At 36.4% G+C, this 16359-nt stretch overlaps 1 protein-coding gene across 7 annotated transcripts in view; it reads left to right on the top strand.

The window, feature by feature from the left end:
• The window catches only part of ARHGAP24 (Rho GTPase activating protein 24), a 726334-nt gene that overhangs the window by 505896 nt on the left and 204079 nt on the right, over positions 1-16359 (top strand). Inside the window, exon 1 of one of the 7 annotated variants that reach the window (XM_055312968.1) lies at positions 11336-11544. The exons of 5 other annotated variants lie outside the window; for them this stretch is intronic. The gene's annotated coding sequence lies outside the window, so the exon portion shown is untranslated. Of the gene's footprint in view, positions 1-11335; positions 11574-16359 lie in introns of those variants that run through there. One more of the 7 variants, XM_055312965.1, reaches the window with a different exon arrangement.

Raw genomic sequence — 16359 nt, 5'->3', positions numbered from 1 at the left:
ATATAATAAAAATGTAAGAGAAGATGGGAAGGAAATGGGAGGATGTATAAATGATAATCTCCCATATTTTTAGACCGGAGAATCCAGTCACACTGTGAAAGCTCCAAACATAGGATCAGAAAAATAAAAGAGTCTCTGTGTGTATGTGCGTATGTGCATATATATTTTAAAAATATGTTTTCCTAGCTCTGCATGGTAAGGGAGTCTGGAACAGTCATGAATGTCCAACACTTGGTTTCTAAATGCCTTTCTCCATTAAAATAAATCAAGGTGGAAAGACTGATTTAAGTCTGAGTTAGGGAAGCCTGACACAGCTTACTGCACCAGAAATAAGGAAGTGTTCAAAGAATGATGGTGACATAACAAAAGGACTGAGAAGCCAGTCTGCAAAGTTCCCACTGACCAAATTTGAAATTACTTGACTATTGAAGTACATAATAAATAAGCAATTTAATAAACTACTTTATTAAAATAAAATCCATGGATTACTTATTAATCTAAATAAATAAATGGATGTGATAGGAAAGCTCTTTCTTACAATAGAATGCCAACTAATAAATATAGAAGGAATGAAAGAGTTAGAAAGTTGCATGGAGGGGATCCCTGGGTGGCTCAGTGGTTTAGCGCCTGCCTTCGGCCCAGGGCGTGATCCTGGAGTCCCAAGATCGAGTCCCGCGTCGGGTTCCCGTCATGGAGCCTACCTCTCCCTCTTGCCTGTGTCTCTGCCTCTTTCTCTCTCTATGTCTATCATGAATAAATAAATAAAATCGTTTAAAAAATTTAAAAAAAGAAAATTGCATGGAAAATTGCATTACTGGGTGAGAGTATGATAAAAAAATGGATCCATGTTAACTTTATTAATATCAGGGCAATCTCACATCGTGTGCCTCCAGATATGATGCAGTGAGGACATAGCATCACTTCATTGGCATTTCTGCTAAAAATGCATAACTCAAATCTAGTCATGAGGAAATATTAGGCAAATCTAAACTGGAGACAGTCTAAAAATGATTTGCTTGTATCCTCAAAAAAGTTCAGATCAACAAAGACAAAGAAAGATGGAGAAAATGTTCCAGATTAAAAGAGAATATAGAAAAATGACACTAAATGCAATGTGTGACTATGGATTCAATCCTGAAATGGAGAAATAATAGCTACAAAGGACAGTGGGACAACTCAGAAATTTGAATATGGACTGTGGATTGGTTAGATGAATAATACTGTATCAGTGTTAAATTTAATAATTTTGAGAATTACACCGAAGCTATAAAAGAAACTATCCTTACTCCTGAGAAGTAAAACTGTGTGCTAATAAAGGTATACACTGTCTCCACCTTATTCTCAGTGATTCAGAAAAAAAAAAAACACATGTATATATACATAAGTTAATAGGTGGAGATGGGTAAACCTAGGTAGAGGGCATATGAATTGTGTTTGTGGTAGTCTCATAATCTTTCTGTAAGTTTGAAATCATGCCAAATACAAAGTTACAAAAACATAATGATGGCTCATGCCTTTATGATAGCCTTTCCATCTTTACACCATCATTTCTGTGTGTGCATCCATCCGAGTGAAAGCAAGCATCTCCAAATTTTTCACTGAACAGCATAAACTAAGGCATGTATGTTTCACTCACATATTTATAAACTATACACACTACTAGTCCTCCTAACTTTTCATTGGGAACACAGATCCCTGTCTTTGTTCATCTTCTCTAACTATACTCTCTCTTCTGGCAATCTAATATGTTTTTATATCTTTAAATGTCATCTACCTGTTAATAACAAATGAAGTTTAAAGAGTAGAAACACTCTAACATTCCACAGCAAATTCATTGACACCTCTCCCTGTAAATGAAGTACACAGCCTCTCGAGGGAAGATAGTTCTAAAATAGCTGATGATAGATTCATTGTGAAAAAAAAAAAATCGGAATTGAAGTTCATTGCAAGACCAGGGAATTATCCATGTAGTTTCCAGGCTGAAAACATAAACATTATATTGACTAAAATTTCTAAGAAAAATAAAAGGATTTTTATGGATAAACTAAAACTGCCAGTAACTATCCTAACAGTTCAATTGGTGCTAGCTAAAAGCTGCCTGTAGTAGTGGAGTTGTTTGTTTGTTTCCGGAAAGGCTATGGGAAAAATGCACTGGCATCTCTTAACCTCAGACACTGTATATTCAACAAACCAATTGATATTAATAGACCCAATAAAGTGTTGGTTAAAATAATGAAGGAGATACTGCAGAAACCACTTTATGATGAAGGAGGGGATCTATTCAAGTCAGATTTTTTTATGGCTTTGTGACCATATAGCGATGTTGAAAAATCCAGTATTCAAGTCTGAAACAGACACATCCTCACACAAAAGCAATGATTAAAAGACATTCAAAGAAGCAATTCTGGACACCTGATGCAAAGAGGAATGGAGATTGCTAACGTCAATTCACATGTGGTTATGTCCTGGTAGCTTCTCCCACACTGGTGAATTATGGTCTTTGGTGTGATTCATCCATTCATTAAAATCAGTAAACATTTATAAGGTACTCATTTTGCTATAAGCATCTTGACTGCCAGTAAGATATCATTGCACTTACTTTTCTCAGGCACCTGATATATTGTACAGATAAGTCTTAAGGATGAAAACGAGAGAATTTATGATGGGAAAAGAAGACACATTTATCATTATACCTTTATACTTGCTTATTTAAAGATAAATTTAATAACTGTGTCAAATATTGGAGTAAAGGAAGAATAGTTTTCAAGACCAGATTTGTGGATATACATGTGTATTATGTGTGTAGATTATACATGTATATGGAGAGAGGGAGATAATCTGAATAGATGCAGAGTGAATTGTTGATAGTGGTTAATACTTAATAGTATTGGAGGGCAGCCCCTGTGGTGCAGCGGTTTAGCGCTGCCTGCAGGCTAGGGTGTGATCCTGGAGACCCAGGATCAAGTCCCATGTTAGGCTCCCTGCATGGAGCCTGCTTCTCCCTCTGCCTGTGTCTCTCTGCCTCTATGTGTGTGTGTGTGTCTCTATGAATAAATAAATAAAATCTTAAAAAAAAAAAAGTGTTCCTTTAAAAGAAAAAAAGAATAGTATTGGAGAGGGTTGAGTGGGTCAAAATCCTAAATTTTACATTACAAACTTTTTTTTTTTTGGCTTATGGTTTTTTTTTAATAAAGAAATGTATATTACTTTCTGCATTTAAAAATAATCAAAATAATATGAGGAAAAAGTCTGGCTTCCTTGTATTTGGTTGCTTTAAAGTTAGAGGTCTAGCAGCGGAGGATTGATAGGCAATTTGTTTTCATTATCTTCTGAACCATATCTCTGTATCTAGGGACCTGTCAAAGATTACAGACCAGGGAGGTGCCTCCTATATTCATTTTCAACAGTCTTGTATAGTAAATGTGGATTCATTCTTTCCTTGTGAAAAATGACAGTGTATGGAAGCCACTTTACACTTCTGGGAGAAATCATTTTTTTGGTATGAACTCAGAAAGCTTGATCCTTTGTGTGTTTTGGGAGCCCAAATAAACTTATTATTTAAAAAATTATTGCGCATGGGATGCCTTGGTGGCTCAGCAGTTGAATTTCTGCCTTTGGCTCAGGGCGTGATTCCAGGTCCGGGGATTGAGTCCCGCATCGGGCTTCCTGTGAGGAGCCTGCTTCTCCCTCTGTCTATGTCTCTGCTTCTCTTGCTGTGTTTTTCATGAATAGATAGATAGATAGATAGATAGATAGATAGATAGATAGATAAACAAATAAATAAATAAATAAATAATAAAAAAATTTTTTGAGCACAATGCAGTTCGGCATTTTATATCTGATGACTTTTCCTCCAAGATTTTTTAATAGTCATCCTATTATATGCTAAAAAATGAAATGTCTCCCCACTGCCTATGCTTATATTCTTGGAAGTCTTAAAAGACATTATTATTGCTACCATTGCAATTGGTTCATCGATAACTAGTTGTTTTAATTTCTTTATGATGCCAGTTATCTTCCCAGACCTCACAGATAAGTAAACATTAAGCAAATTTAAAACATATGGAAGATAATTATCTCAGAGAATAGTCAACTTTCATATCCAAAAGAACTTCCAAGGTAATCTTCCTAAATCCTTTCAATTTATATAGGAGAAAACCAAGCCTCAGTGGAGTCAAGTATTTTGTCTAAGGTCACACAGCTAGTTGCTGACAAAACCAAGGTTGAAATCCTAATTACTTTTGGCTGATGTCTCCTGTCTGTCCCTGGGAATGTTTGCTTCCCACGCTATGCCCATCCTTCCATTTGTCTAGCCTAGGAAGGAATCATGCCATGTAAGGAAGGATGTCCTCAACTCTGGAAAGAATTCAGGAGTGGGGCGGGAGAGTGGACTGAGATTTGACTCAGTTTGGTGTTTATTAGTATTGACTCACTGATGGTTAATACATTGAAAAAATAAAGTCTGTGCTTATTTTTAAATAACCAAAATAGCAAGGAGCACTCATCTAGACCAACATACTTATATTCTATGGGATATCTCTGTGAATACGTTATATAGGAAACTAAACACTGTATACCTGTTATCTGTGACTATCTTATAATGAAGTGTCATTTTTCATTTTTATGTATCATTTTCTAATAAAATAAACTATGGAACTAAATTAATTAATACATCCCAAATGGTTCCATTGACCTGACCTCTGTATATCTATCAAACACCTTATATAAGAATTCTTTTTTTAAAAAAAAAGATTTTATTTACTCATGAGAGACAGAGAGAGAGGCAGAGGTGTTGGCAGAGGGAGAAGCAGGCCTGTGAAGAGCCTGATGTGGAACTCGATCCCAGGACCCCAGGATCATGCCCTGAGCCAAAGGCAGATGCTCAACCACTGAGCCACCTAGGTGTCCCTGAGTAAGAATTCTTGACTTTACTTGTCTTGCCTCCCTGTAGGGGCCAGTTACTCTAAAACTTATGTCCTCATTTTTAATACTATCATCTTCTAAAGGTCAAGTTTAATGCCAATCTCTAGGTAAGGTGATGTACATCTGTGTTTGTCTATAAGAGTCGTGATTTTTATCTGCTCTCCTGTTGCAATTAATAATAGTGTCTCCTTTTAATCTCAAAGAGTCAAGGTTTGGATGCTAAACTGTATAATTATCCTACCCATTGTGAATGTAGAATATGCTAGAGAAGGAACTTTCCTATGCCAACTTTAAGGCAAATCTTAACATTTCTCCTGTTTCAGCTATGTCTGCCCCTTCCTGTTTCAGTTTAAGAGTTGTACCTCCTGCCTTCCTAGATTCATTGAAACTGATTTATCTTTCAAACACCATTCTACTCAAAACTCAGTATTTGACTTGATTGAATTAGTGTCTGCCAAGTCCACTTTTGTTTTGGTTTCAACCGGCTCTCCTAATATAGAGTGTGAATAAATCTTCCTGGCTTAAAATAATTAAATCATCAAGAAGACTTTGATGAAGGATTTGTGCTTTGCAAGATAGCTAAACGTATTGTTCCATAGAAACCACACAAATCCAATTGTTTGCATGTTGGATCTCCAATTAGAACATGTTCATACCTGGAAAACCCAAACAGTCTTGCCTAAGGAATCTCTTAAGATACTGCCCAATTATATTCCAAACAACTTCTTTAAGTCTTTGAGGTGGCCAGAATTTATGATCTCAAAGGGCCAGCCAACTTAATATAGAGAATATGGGTTTTGTAGTCAGAGGGCCATGAGTTCAAATGTTGCTATCATTCTTTCCAGTTTGATCCTTCCATTTCCTCACCTATGAATGGGGAGCACTTACTTAGATAATGAGAACCCACTACGTTTCCATGCAGTTCTAATACTGGATACATTTTTCTGTAATGATTTCATACAGGTTTTAGAAGGGATGTTGGCTTTACCACATCTTCCTACCTGTGAGAAAATGTAAATATCTCTTGGTGCCTCTCTTTGAGATCTCTCTGTCCCTATTGCCTAGTTTCAGACCATCACAATGTCTTCCTTGAACAAAGAAACAACCTCTTAGGTAGTCCTCTTAAGTAGTCCTTCAGACCACCTATCCCTAAATTCTTTCTCCACTTAGAATTCTTAAAACAAAGTATCCCCTGCTTAAAAATTTTCAGTAGTTCTTCATTGCCTTCAGGATCAAAAACAAATTCCAGAACCTTTTGCCTATATTTTCTTCTGCATATTTCATCTGTTAGTCTATGTCCTTCATTCTACATTCCAGCTCCATAGAAATACTTGAAGGGACCCTGGTGTACACTGTCTCCTGCCTGGAATGTTAATCCTCTCCCTCTCCTGCACTCAGAATGTGCCTTGGTTTCATCTTCTTACAAATGCCTTCTTTGCTCACTTCCCATCTCAACTCCACGCTGCTGTGATGTGGTCTCCTGTGATGTTGTGCCAGTCTTCCCAACAGTCTGTAAACTTCTCTCACCTGCAAAGGGCAAACTTCCTGACATGGAATTTTGTCTTTGTCTTTATACCAAAACACAGCACATTATTTGGACTCAATAAATATGGCCTTTGGTAGATTGAAGGAAGGAAAGGAAGGAAGAAAAGAAGGGAAGAAAGAAGAAATTTCACCTTATTTTCCAGGAGAAGTTTTTATTCTGGATAAAGAAATATTACCACCTGAGATCACAAGGAATAATTACACAAACCTCATTACCTAGCATGGAGCCTTGTCCATAGAAGACAATCATTCAATATTTGTAGCTTTCATTTACTAACTGAATGCCACAATGTACTTAGATTAATATGTAATCAGTACCATAGGAAAGGAGCACTTTTTTCAAAAATGATTTTAAATGATGTTATTTGCTATCAAGCTTTAGTAGTGTTCAGACAAGAGATTCCTCTACCTTGGTGTGTTCTGGGAGGGGGGACACCTGAGGTGGTGTTTGGGGAAAGTCATTTTTTTTTCCAAACAAAAATTCACCCTCTCATTGCCTGCCGTCACACAGCCACCTTTTTGATATGTCTGGACCTAGTAATATTACCCCACAGTATGTCTGAGCCACAGGACCCACAGAGGCTGACTCACTAGAACAGGTAATTAGGAAGCAGTAGGACATGAGATGGGAGAGGAAATCTAATTTACAGCTCGCTGGAGAGCTCTGAATCAGCATGGAGGAGAACCAAGATGGAAGATTAAATTATCTGTGAGCTCACTCCTCTAAAATTATTTAGTCTGTCTCTTTTTTTCATTTAGAAAACATATGCTGTGAATGCAAGGATTTAGCTCCTGCTTCTGAAGAGTTGGCAGCTGGGAGCAGTTTCTTAAAACCACCTGGAAAGGATAGAATTAGCTTTAGGCTATCTGCTATTCCAATAAGGGCCACTACTGTGGAGTTCGGGAAACAGAAATGTCCGGAAGCTCTTCGGACCTACCAGCAGCTCAAGGGTATTTGCTGGCCTTTGTGTTAACAAAATTCAAGGGTTTCGATGTGCTGCATGTGGATGCAGCCTCCTAGAGCCCAGCAGGGGCTCTTTCCTTATTTCCTGATGCCTGGTTGCTTGAGCCACAGGGAGACTTGCAGAGTTCAGTCAATTGAGGGAACAGATTAGTCTTTGCCTTCATGCTTGTGGACTTCTGTTAGATGCTTGTTGACTGAAGAATAGTAACCCAGGCAACAAATATAAAATTATTCATTCAAGAAATATTAGTCAAATACATACTCTGGTAGATGCTGTTCTGAATACTGGGGAAAATGTAGTTTAAAAAGCTTAAGTATTATATTTCTGATCTTACTTATGACTTCCAACACATTTCTGGTTTATAAAACTCATTCTAGAGGAGATACAGTAAACATTTAAACTAACTGAATGAATAAATAAATACAAAGGGAATCCAAGATAATTTTAGAAAGTGGCAAATGCTTTGAAGAAAAATTAAAATAGAAAAAATGAGGTAAAGAGTGTGTGTATATAAGGGGCAGGGGAGATGATTGATTAGCTAGAGTAGTCAGGAAATCTTTTATCTGGGGAAGTAGCATTTGAAATGAGTCTTGAGTTCTGATTAAGTGGTGATCCTGCAAAGATGTGAGGGGAAAATATCCTGGGCAGTTGAAACAGCAGGTTAGGAAAGCAGTACGAAAGATAAGCAGGGGTGAAATAATGTGAGGCCTAGGAAGCCATCGTTAGGCATTTGGATTTATACTGCATGCGGTGGGAAACCATTGCAGGGATGAAGCAGGGGAATGATGGGAAACATTTAGAGGGCATGAAATGGGATAATGAGAAAGCATTAGGAGGTGTGAAGCAGAAGAATCATGGGATATTGTCAGATGGTATAACGAGGAAATAATTATCCTAGCTGGTGTGAGGAAAATGGTTTTTGAGAGGAGATGGGCAACAAAGTAAGCATGAGCTCCAATCGAAGAGAATTGATGCTTGAGATTTTTATGTGCATAGTTCTCCGGGACTATTAAAAATGTCCATGTATGATATCTCCTCCCAAGCATAGAATATTATAATCCAGTAGCTGTTCATGCAGTCACTTCCCTTCATTGCTATCACAAAAGAGCTCTCTGGGATTCCTTAATAAAAGCCTTCCTCTAGTGTTACTGTAAACCTGAAAACTGAGAGGAGATCAAGAGTTAAGAGAACTCTGACTATCTTGCCTGTGTTAATACAGTCTGCCCTGGATTTCACCTCTGCTGTAAGTACCTCTCCCATCAGTGAAATTCAACTCCACACATCCAGGCTTCATGACATAGTAACTAGTCTCCACTAAACTATGCTAGGATTCTAAAATCCAGAGCATGCCCAGAGTAGGGCAACCTGGAGTATGTCCAAAGGACCTAAATATAGAAGGACAATTTTTTTTTTAATGGTTGTATGTCACTGTGTTATTTTAGATTGCATTGAATTCACACATTGACAGCACATGCTTCCCTTCCAATGGATAGTAACAAACCATGTCATGAACTACAAAGTAAGTTCGAGGACCAATTTCCTGTTGCTGGCACTGGTTACCAAAATTGCTAGTTCCCTCTTTCCTTAACCTATTTTGAGAAACTTTGGTTTTTGCATTTGATAGCTATAATTTATTGTCTGTGGCTCAGCCCACTCTGTTCCAAACAACCTGCTTGTATGTGACTTCTCCTTACACCTTCCTTTGTGAGTCTAGTCCACAGCCCAGGATCACCCTGACTTATTCCATCTAAATCTCTGTGTCTCTCCTCACAGCCTTACCTCTCTTTCAAGGCTTACTCAGATTTCCTTCCTGTTCCTTCTAACAGACAAAAGGCGAAATGTTCAAATTAAAAGTAAAGAAGGAAAAGAAAAATAAGGAATACTTTTAGTAACCTCAAGTAACGTGGATCAGACTGTCAGGCTCTAATCATATTTGACATATTAGTGTTATATATAAATGTAGTGTTGATGTCTTTGGGATTTATATTTGTGCAGAGCTTAGTTAGGCCAAATTAACTGAGAATGGAAGGAGAACAAGATCCTGCCATCGTGTCAAAAAGTATAAAGTAAGGTTTTTAAGATTGCTTTCTCAACTATGGTGTATTTTGAATCAGTCACTTATTTGTCATGGTTGGAAAATTGATTTAGTACCTATTAATTGCTCGACATTTTGGAAAATATCTTTCAAAAAATGAATTGTAACTTAAAAAATACATTTTTATAATTATTTAGTCACAATTACACTATTTTCTTCCAAAGACCAGGGCAAGAGTACATACAGTAACATTTTAAAAGTAGATGGGCAATATCAGAACCAAACTGAATTTCTGAATGAAAGAATATGTCATAGTTTGAAAATGAGTTTTGAATGGTCTGAGCATTTGTTAATTGTGTCATTAAATTGTAGCATGGAATGGAGATTTGCCTTTAGTATTTTAGGAGTCAGATCACATAGAAAGATTAATAGTGACCAGAGAAACTTTGATTTGGGCCATTTCATATTTTGACTTATATGACCCTAGGATGAATGTTGTTGAGAGTGGGCAACTCAATGGAGAGAATGTAAATAAATTTTGGGCACATGCTTATAATGTGAGAATGGATAAAAAGGTAGTTATAGAAAATTGGCCTTATTTCTTAAGTGAGCCCTTTGATTTTGACACTTACGCACTTATCTAAAAAAGTTATTGTTTGTTACTACATTCCACAAGAGAAGGATGAGGTAGGTTTATAAATGTTCGATTAATATTTGTTAAATAAGTGTATGAATGAATGAATGAATGAATGAATACATTTTAGGAAAATTAAAAAAATATTATAATAAGAATATCACTCCTTCAGTAGGGAAAAATAATTTCTTTATATATAAGTAGGAAATGTTACATGAAGGACACCAAATAAAAATTATTATGCTGCTTCTTCTCTTTTATCTGACAAAATATGTAATCAATATATATTACATCAGTATGTATTCTTGTATTAATAACAAAAATAAACTCACACATATGGTAAAAATAAATCTTGACATATTGGAAATAGGGACCTGTGGTAATAGTAGTGTGTTTCTAGTTCGTGTGTGTGTGTGTGTGTGTGTGTGTATGTGTTTCTAGTTCAATATCACTGATATTGGGTAGAAATATTAAAGACTAACACCAGTCACAACACCATCTCTATAAGGACTCATAGACCTCTATAAGGACTCAGGGATGTTAGCATCCCTTGAAAATTAGTGACTCCTGAGACATAAAATTACTATGGAAAATCAACAAAGGATAAGAATCTTCCCTAGTTATACATGAAACTGGGCATCATAGACAAACTCTTAGTATTAAGGATTTTAAAGTGGAGTGAAATTTTTGCTCTGAGAACAGATGGTTCTCACATTGTAATTGTGTTACTGTTTGTTCCTTGCCAACTCATATTGGTATTATCCAAAGATACACAGGAAAAAGGTAAATCATTTCCCTTCTGGTACACTAGAGTAGTAGAAAGAGCATTGAATCCGGAGTTGTGAAACCTGGTAACTATTCTTAGCTGCAGCATTAATTAGCTATGTGAATCACCTCGTACACATCATATTTTCTCTGGGTATCAGTTTCCTCATCTATAAAACGAGGGCATTGGTTTAAATTATATTTAAGATCCTGATACGCTTTCTGTGGTTCTTTTCTTCTTCTTCTTCTTCTTCTTCTTCTTCTTCTTCTTCTTCTTCTTCTTCTTCTTCTTCTTCTTCTTCTTCCTTCATCTTCTTCATCTTCTTCTTCTTCTTCTTTGTCTTTTTCTGAATGCTCAACTACTACATTATTTAAGGTATAGTTCCTGGTTCTTTTTTTTTTTTTTTCTCCCCTCCCCTCTCTGTCTCTTTCTTCAATATATGGGCTAGGAGGACACTGACTAAGTCTGAGGGGCTGGAGGAAGAAGAAAATTAGCTGCAGGAAAGGTTTATATCCCACTCTACAGGAAAACTTAAATATAGCTACCACAGCTTTGAAAGGAATGGTTTATGTCCAAACAGCATTTTCCAGACAAGCTCTGTACTTTTTTGCCAACAGAATTAACTTTAAACTGAACGCAGTAGACAGTTAAACAAGAGTCGGCACTGGAAACAGCTGTGAGTAGACAAGACCAGTTACTTATAAGGTACTGTTTTTTACTCGTGAAATCTCCTTCAGGGTTTCCTTGCTTCGGGCACAAGTATTTCGTGGTCATTTGACCTTTCCCCCTACCTTGTCTCTATTCTGAGAGAAAACACACTCTTTAAAATACCTTAGGTTTTTAGCTGTATTGTTTTGTGGCTGTTGATATTTGAAGTTACTAGGATTTTGTTTTGTTTTGTTTTTTGTTTTGTTTTGAGGAGCCTAATGATTGTTGCTGTTATTTTATTTTGAAGCTTAGTTTAGCTTTGTCCTTTGTTGCATCTTGTCTTGAGTGGGTTTTATGTTTTGTTGTTCATGTCGGATAAAGAAAGATATGCTTTAATATTAAGGAATGTACAGACTGCTCTGGAATGAGGGGGAGGGATAGGTTATTCGTCTTCCGTTTGAAGTATAGAACCACTATAGAGCCAATCGGATAGGAGGACCAAGACCGGGCCACTCCAGGCACTTGAAACTGACTCGGGAAAGGCTCCTTGACCTCAGCACAGCTTGGTAGCTCTGACCTGGAAAACACACAATTTTGAATCAGGATTTTACTTCTAATCTACTTCTATAGTTAATTGTTCATTTTAACCAATCCTTCCCTTCATTTCCACTTATTTTTAAAAATTCTGGCAAGCCTTTTTTTTTTTAAAGATATTAATTTATTTATTCATTGGAGACAAAGAGAGAGAGAAGAAGAGACATAGGCAGAGGGAGAAGCAGGCTTCCTGGGGGAACCTGATGTGGGACTTGATCCCAGGACCCTGGGATCACACCCTGAGCCAAAGGCAGAGTCTTAACCACTGAACCACCCAGGTGCCCCAAGCCTTTAAAAAATATATATTTTTTTCATTAAAAATATATATATTAAATATATATATATAAATATATATATAAATAAAACATATATATTTTTTATTCTGCTATAAAAACATATAGCAGAATATGTTTTATTTTTTTTCATTAAAAAAAATATATATATTTTAATGAAGTTTATCCAAGATCTCCAATCATTGAATTGTGGAGGCTCTCAGAGCAGAAGGGGAATAGCCCAAAATGGCAGTGGAGTGGACTGAAAGGAACCACTATTATCTGAATTGTCATTATTTCCCCAGAGGCCCGGCTGGCTAATATATAATATTTATAGCTGGTCGATAAACAAGTAATGAGACAACTAAGGAGCTCTACATTTATGAACTTCCTAAAAAGTGAAGCTTACAAGTTTACCACTGAAAACTCCAGAAATTTTAGAAAGAATTTAGTTTTGGATCGTTAACTTTCTGAGATCCAGTATATATTTTGATATCTCTCTGGAGGGAACTAAATTCAATTTAACATTCTCTGAACTACCCAGCCTTCTCATCATGGATATAGACTATAGAATTATTCTATCATGTAATGATACATTGGGGGCCTATTCTGTGGTATGTAAGGCTATTACTTCTTCTGTCAAAAGGTCACATAATCACTATGCTCTTTTAAATTGTATTATTTTTATAGGATTTTTTGCCTCCTCTGTCCAGCATGCATATGGAACTGTGACTTCTTAATGGGTGTGGACGTTTTGTGTTCTTCTCACAATGCCCTTCAACCTCAGCCACATTTTTATAATTCTTATTTCTTTTATGCTGTGCACAAGAAAACCAGGAGGGAAAAACACTTATAAAAATTGTGGAAGGAATGAGAAGCAATAACTTTATTTGAGGGCCCAAGTGATTCTCTTGTGAGCAAAGTGCACGTGCCAAAGTGCATAGACAACAGTGACATCTATTTTAGGTACTCAGGAGACTTTTGGTTTGTGTCCAAGTTCTTACTTATGGTCTGTAGTAGAAGTTGCCATGGAAGTGGCTCTGGGATAAGTAAGGCATTACTGCATCAGATACAGAAAGTGTTGTTTGTTCTTCTTTTTATAAAGTTACGGGACGTGTGTGTCAAGGAATCAGTGACTAACCACATCTCAAGGGGCAGATTTAATATTAAGTACTAAGTATTTTATTTTAGTTCCATTCACACATACAATGTTCACATGCATGCATGGCTGGGAAACAGCATAATCATTCTTTGTAGGAAAGAGTTGTGAAAAAGGAAAAAGTATTCATCATCTAGTCCATGCAGTTATTCTGTGTGGAGATTGTGCTTTAAGGAGAAAAGATGTGTTTTTCAGTTGTGTCAATAATGTCTTGATTTGTTTAACTGTATCCTCACTTACAGTTTAAGTCAAAAATACTATGAAGCACTGAATTGTATAGCAGAATATATGTTTTCTTACCTTTCAATATTTTTATGTTGTGCATTGCAGGGCAAAATGAATCACTGGTTTCTCAGTGATTTTGATAATTAATCCCACTTTACCCCTGAAAAAAATTAAAACTGGATGTATTAGACAAAAGCGCGAAGTGATAAACTGAGTCCATGGCAATTCTAAATTCCTTAAGCAGTCCATTGCTAATGACCTGACCATAGAGCTTTACTTAAAATTCTGTGTGAGGACTTTTGTCTTAGAGGCCTTTTTTACTTAATGCTATTTTTTAAATACAAGTTTCATCTAGTCACTGTAGAAATTGTTATTGGGTCTTAAAACATTTTGTGGTATACATGACAAACTTTTTATGTTTGAAACAATGAGTTAACAGACTGCCTTTTGCCTTCAACATTGAATTTAGGGTCCACTTAAGTTCAGAAGCATTGTCTAAAAGCTAGAGATTTTACTTATTTTTTGCTCCCTCACTCTTTCAGTTAAATGACATGAGTTATTGTAAAATAAAATGTTATTCCAATTGAGACATAACTCTTTAAAATTGAAAATATGCTATTTAAGTCAATGCAGTAAAACTTTTTTTTTTAAGATTTTATTTATTTATTCATGACAGACACAGAGAATCAGAGACATAGGCAAGAGGGAGAAGCAGGCTCCCTGTGGTGAATCCAATGCGGGACTCAACCCCAGGGCCCTGGGATCATGCCCTGAGCCGAAGGCAAACGCTCAATCTCTGAGCCACCCAGGTGTCTCCCCCCACTTTTTTTATTTGATTGATTCTTTCAGTTTAATCTAAGTGTAATTTTCACAGGCTTACCTAATTAGGAAATCTAACATATGAAAGGATATGTATTTTACAAGGAAAACTATACTATCACAAGACCTAACCTAAAATTCCTGAAAACTCAGTGCTGTGATAAATATACCCTAATGAAGACTTCCATTTAAAAAGAGCTTTTTAAAACTGGAAAGAGAAGCCTGTTACAGTGTTCACCGATGATGCTGCTTAAGGGTCTTTCTTGACACAGCCTTGTGAGACTGCTCTAGAAGCCTTAGAACATAGCCCCTCATGAACTAAAATTCAGTGAGCAAATGTACGTATTACAAGGAACTGTCAAGTCCAGTGCTGTAGATTGTGAACAAGAGAGAGAAGCTATCAAAATTGACTTAGTTGTTGAACAGAGAAAGAGGTAATTGCTTTCTTCTCATCAAAATCAGAATTTGGTTCATTTTCAATTTCAACATCCCAGGAAAGATGCTCAAACTGATGCCGAAATGTTCTTATATGTTGGCCTTTGCTTAATGTCCTAAATTGGTACTCCTGGACAATTTAAGAGGTGATGTGGTCAAAGACTAAGATCCTTTTTTGTTCATTTTAGTCATGCAAAAAATGTCTGTTGAATGAATATAACTTCCAATCCTTAAATTAAAAGGACATTGGCAGAAAAAAAAAAGTACTAAAACCATTATATTTTAATTCATGTTTTATTATTGGAATATTTGTTCTGTAGTTTCCTGTTGGGTTATGCTAAAACATAAAAACTTCAGAGTTCATAATAAGTTATAAAATTGCTGTTAGCCAACAGTAATTTAAGAACTATGAATTGCGGGCAGCCTGGGTGGCTCAGCAGTTTAGCGCCACCTTCAGCCCAGGGCGTGATCCTGGATCGAGTCCCAGGTCAGGCTGCCTGCTCGGAGCCTGCTTCTCCCTCTGCCTGTGTCTCTGCCTCTCTCTCTAGCTGTGTTTCTCATGAATAAATAAATAAAATCTTTTTTTTTAAAAAAAAGAACTATGAATTGCTATAAGTGCCTATAGCCATAGCCAGTGATAATTTAAAAAGCAGAGTTGGAATACATGAAGGTGTCAGCCTTTTTCCTCTGCTCTTTGTTTATTTTGCTGAAGGTATTGTGGAATTTATAATACATTTGTTACAAGCAGATGCTGCTTTTTAAAATTAATATTATTATGTTAATATAATTTTGTTAATATCATTTGATTTATTATTATTAGTGGGAAAATAGAAGGATATTAGAAGAACAGATAAATGTGGCTGAGTCTAAGACAGTTTTGCAGGCCAAATATTATTTTGGTCTTAATATTTTAAAAAGTATTTTTTAAAGATTATGAAAGTTGTAGGGGCACCTGGGTGGCTCAGTCAGTTAAGTGTCTGGGTCAGGATTGAGCCCTGGATTGGGCTTCCTGCTCAGGAGGAGGTCTGCTTCTCACTCTTCCCCTCACCCCATTTGTGCTCTCCCACTCTCTCTCTCAAATAAATAAATAAATAAATAAAATCTTTAAAAATAATAATAATAATAATAGAAGATTATGTAAGTCTAGGCAAACAATGATACCTTTCCAAACTAACAAAAATAATAATAGTGATTCTAAGGAGCAATTTCCATTTTGCTTTAGCTTCTCCCTCCAACCTGCTTGCTTTTCAATGTGTCTAATACAAAGATGTGTTCTGTGGCCCTTCTCTGCAGCACAGCGCAAGTCAAGCAGGGAAGACAGCATCCATAGGTCCTCCAG

Source organism: Nyctereutes procyonoides, unplaced genomic scaffold, assembly GCF_905146905.1.
Source record: "Nyctereutes procyonoides isolate TBG_1078 unplaced genomic scaffold, NYPRO_anot_genome, whole genome shotgun sequence".
In the NCBI taxonomy this organism is placed as follows: Eukaryota; Metazoa; Chordata; class Mammalia; order Carnivora; family Canidae; genus Nyctereutes; species Nyctereutes procyonoides.
Note: the sequence above shows the minus strand (reverse complement) of the source record. Positions and strands in the feature narration are given on the sequence as shown.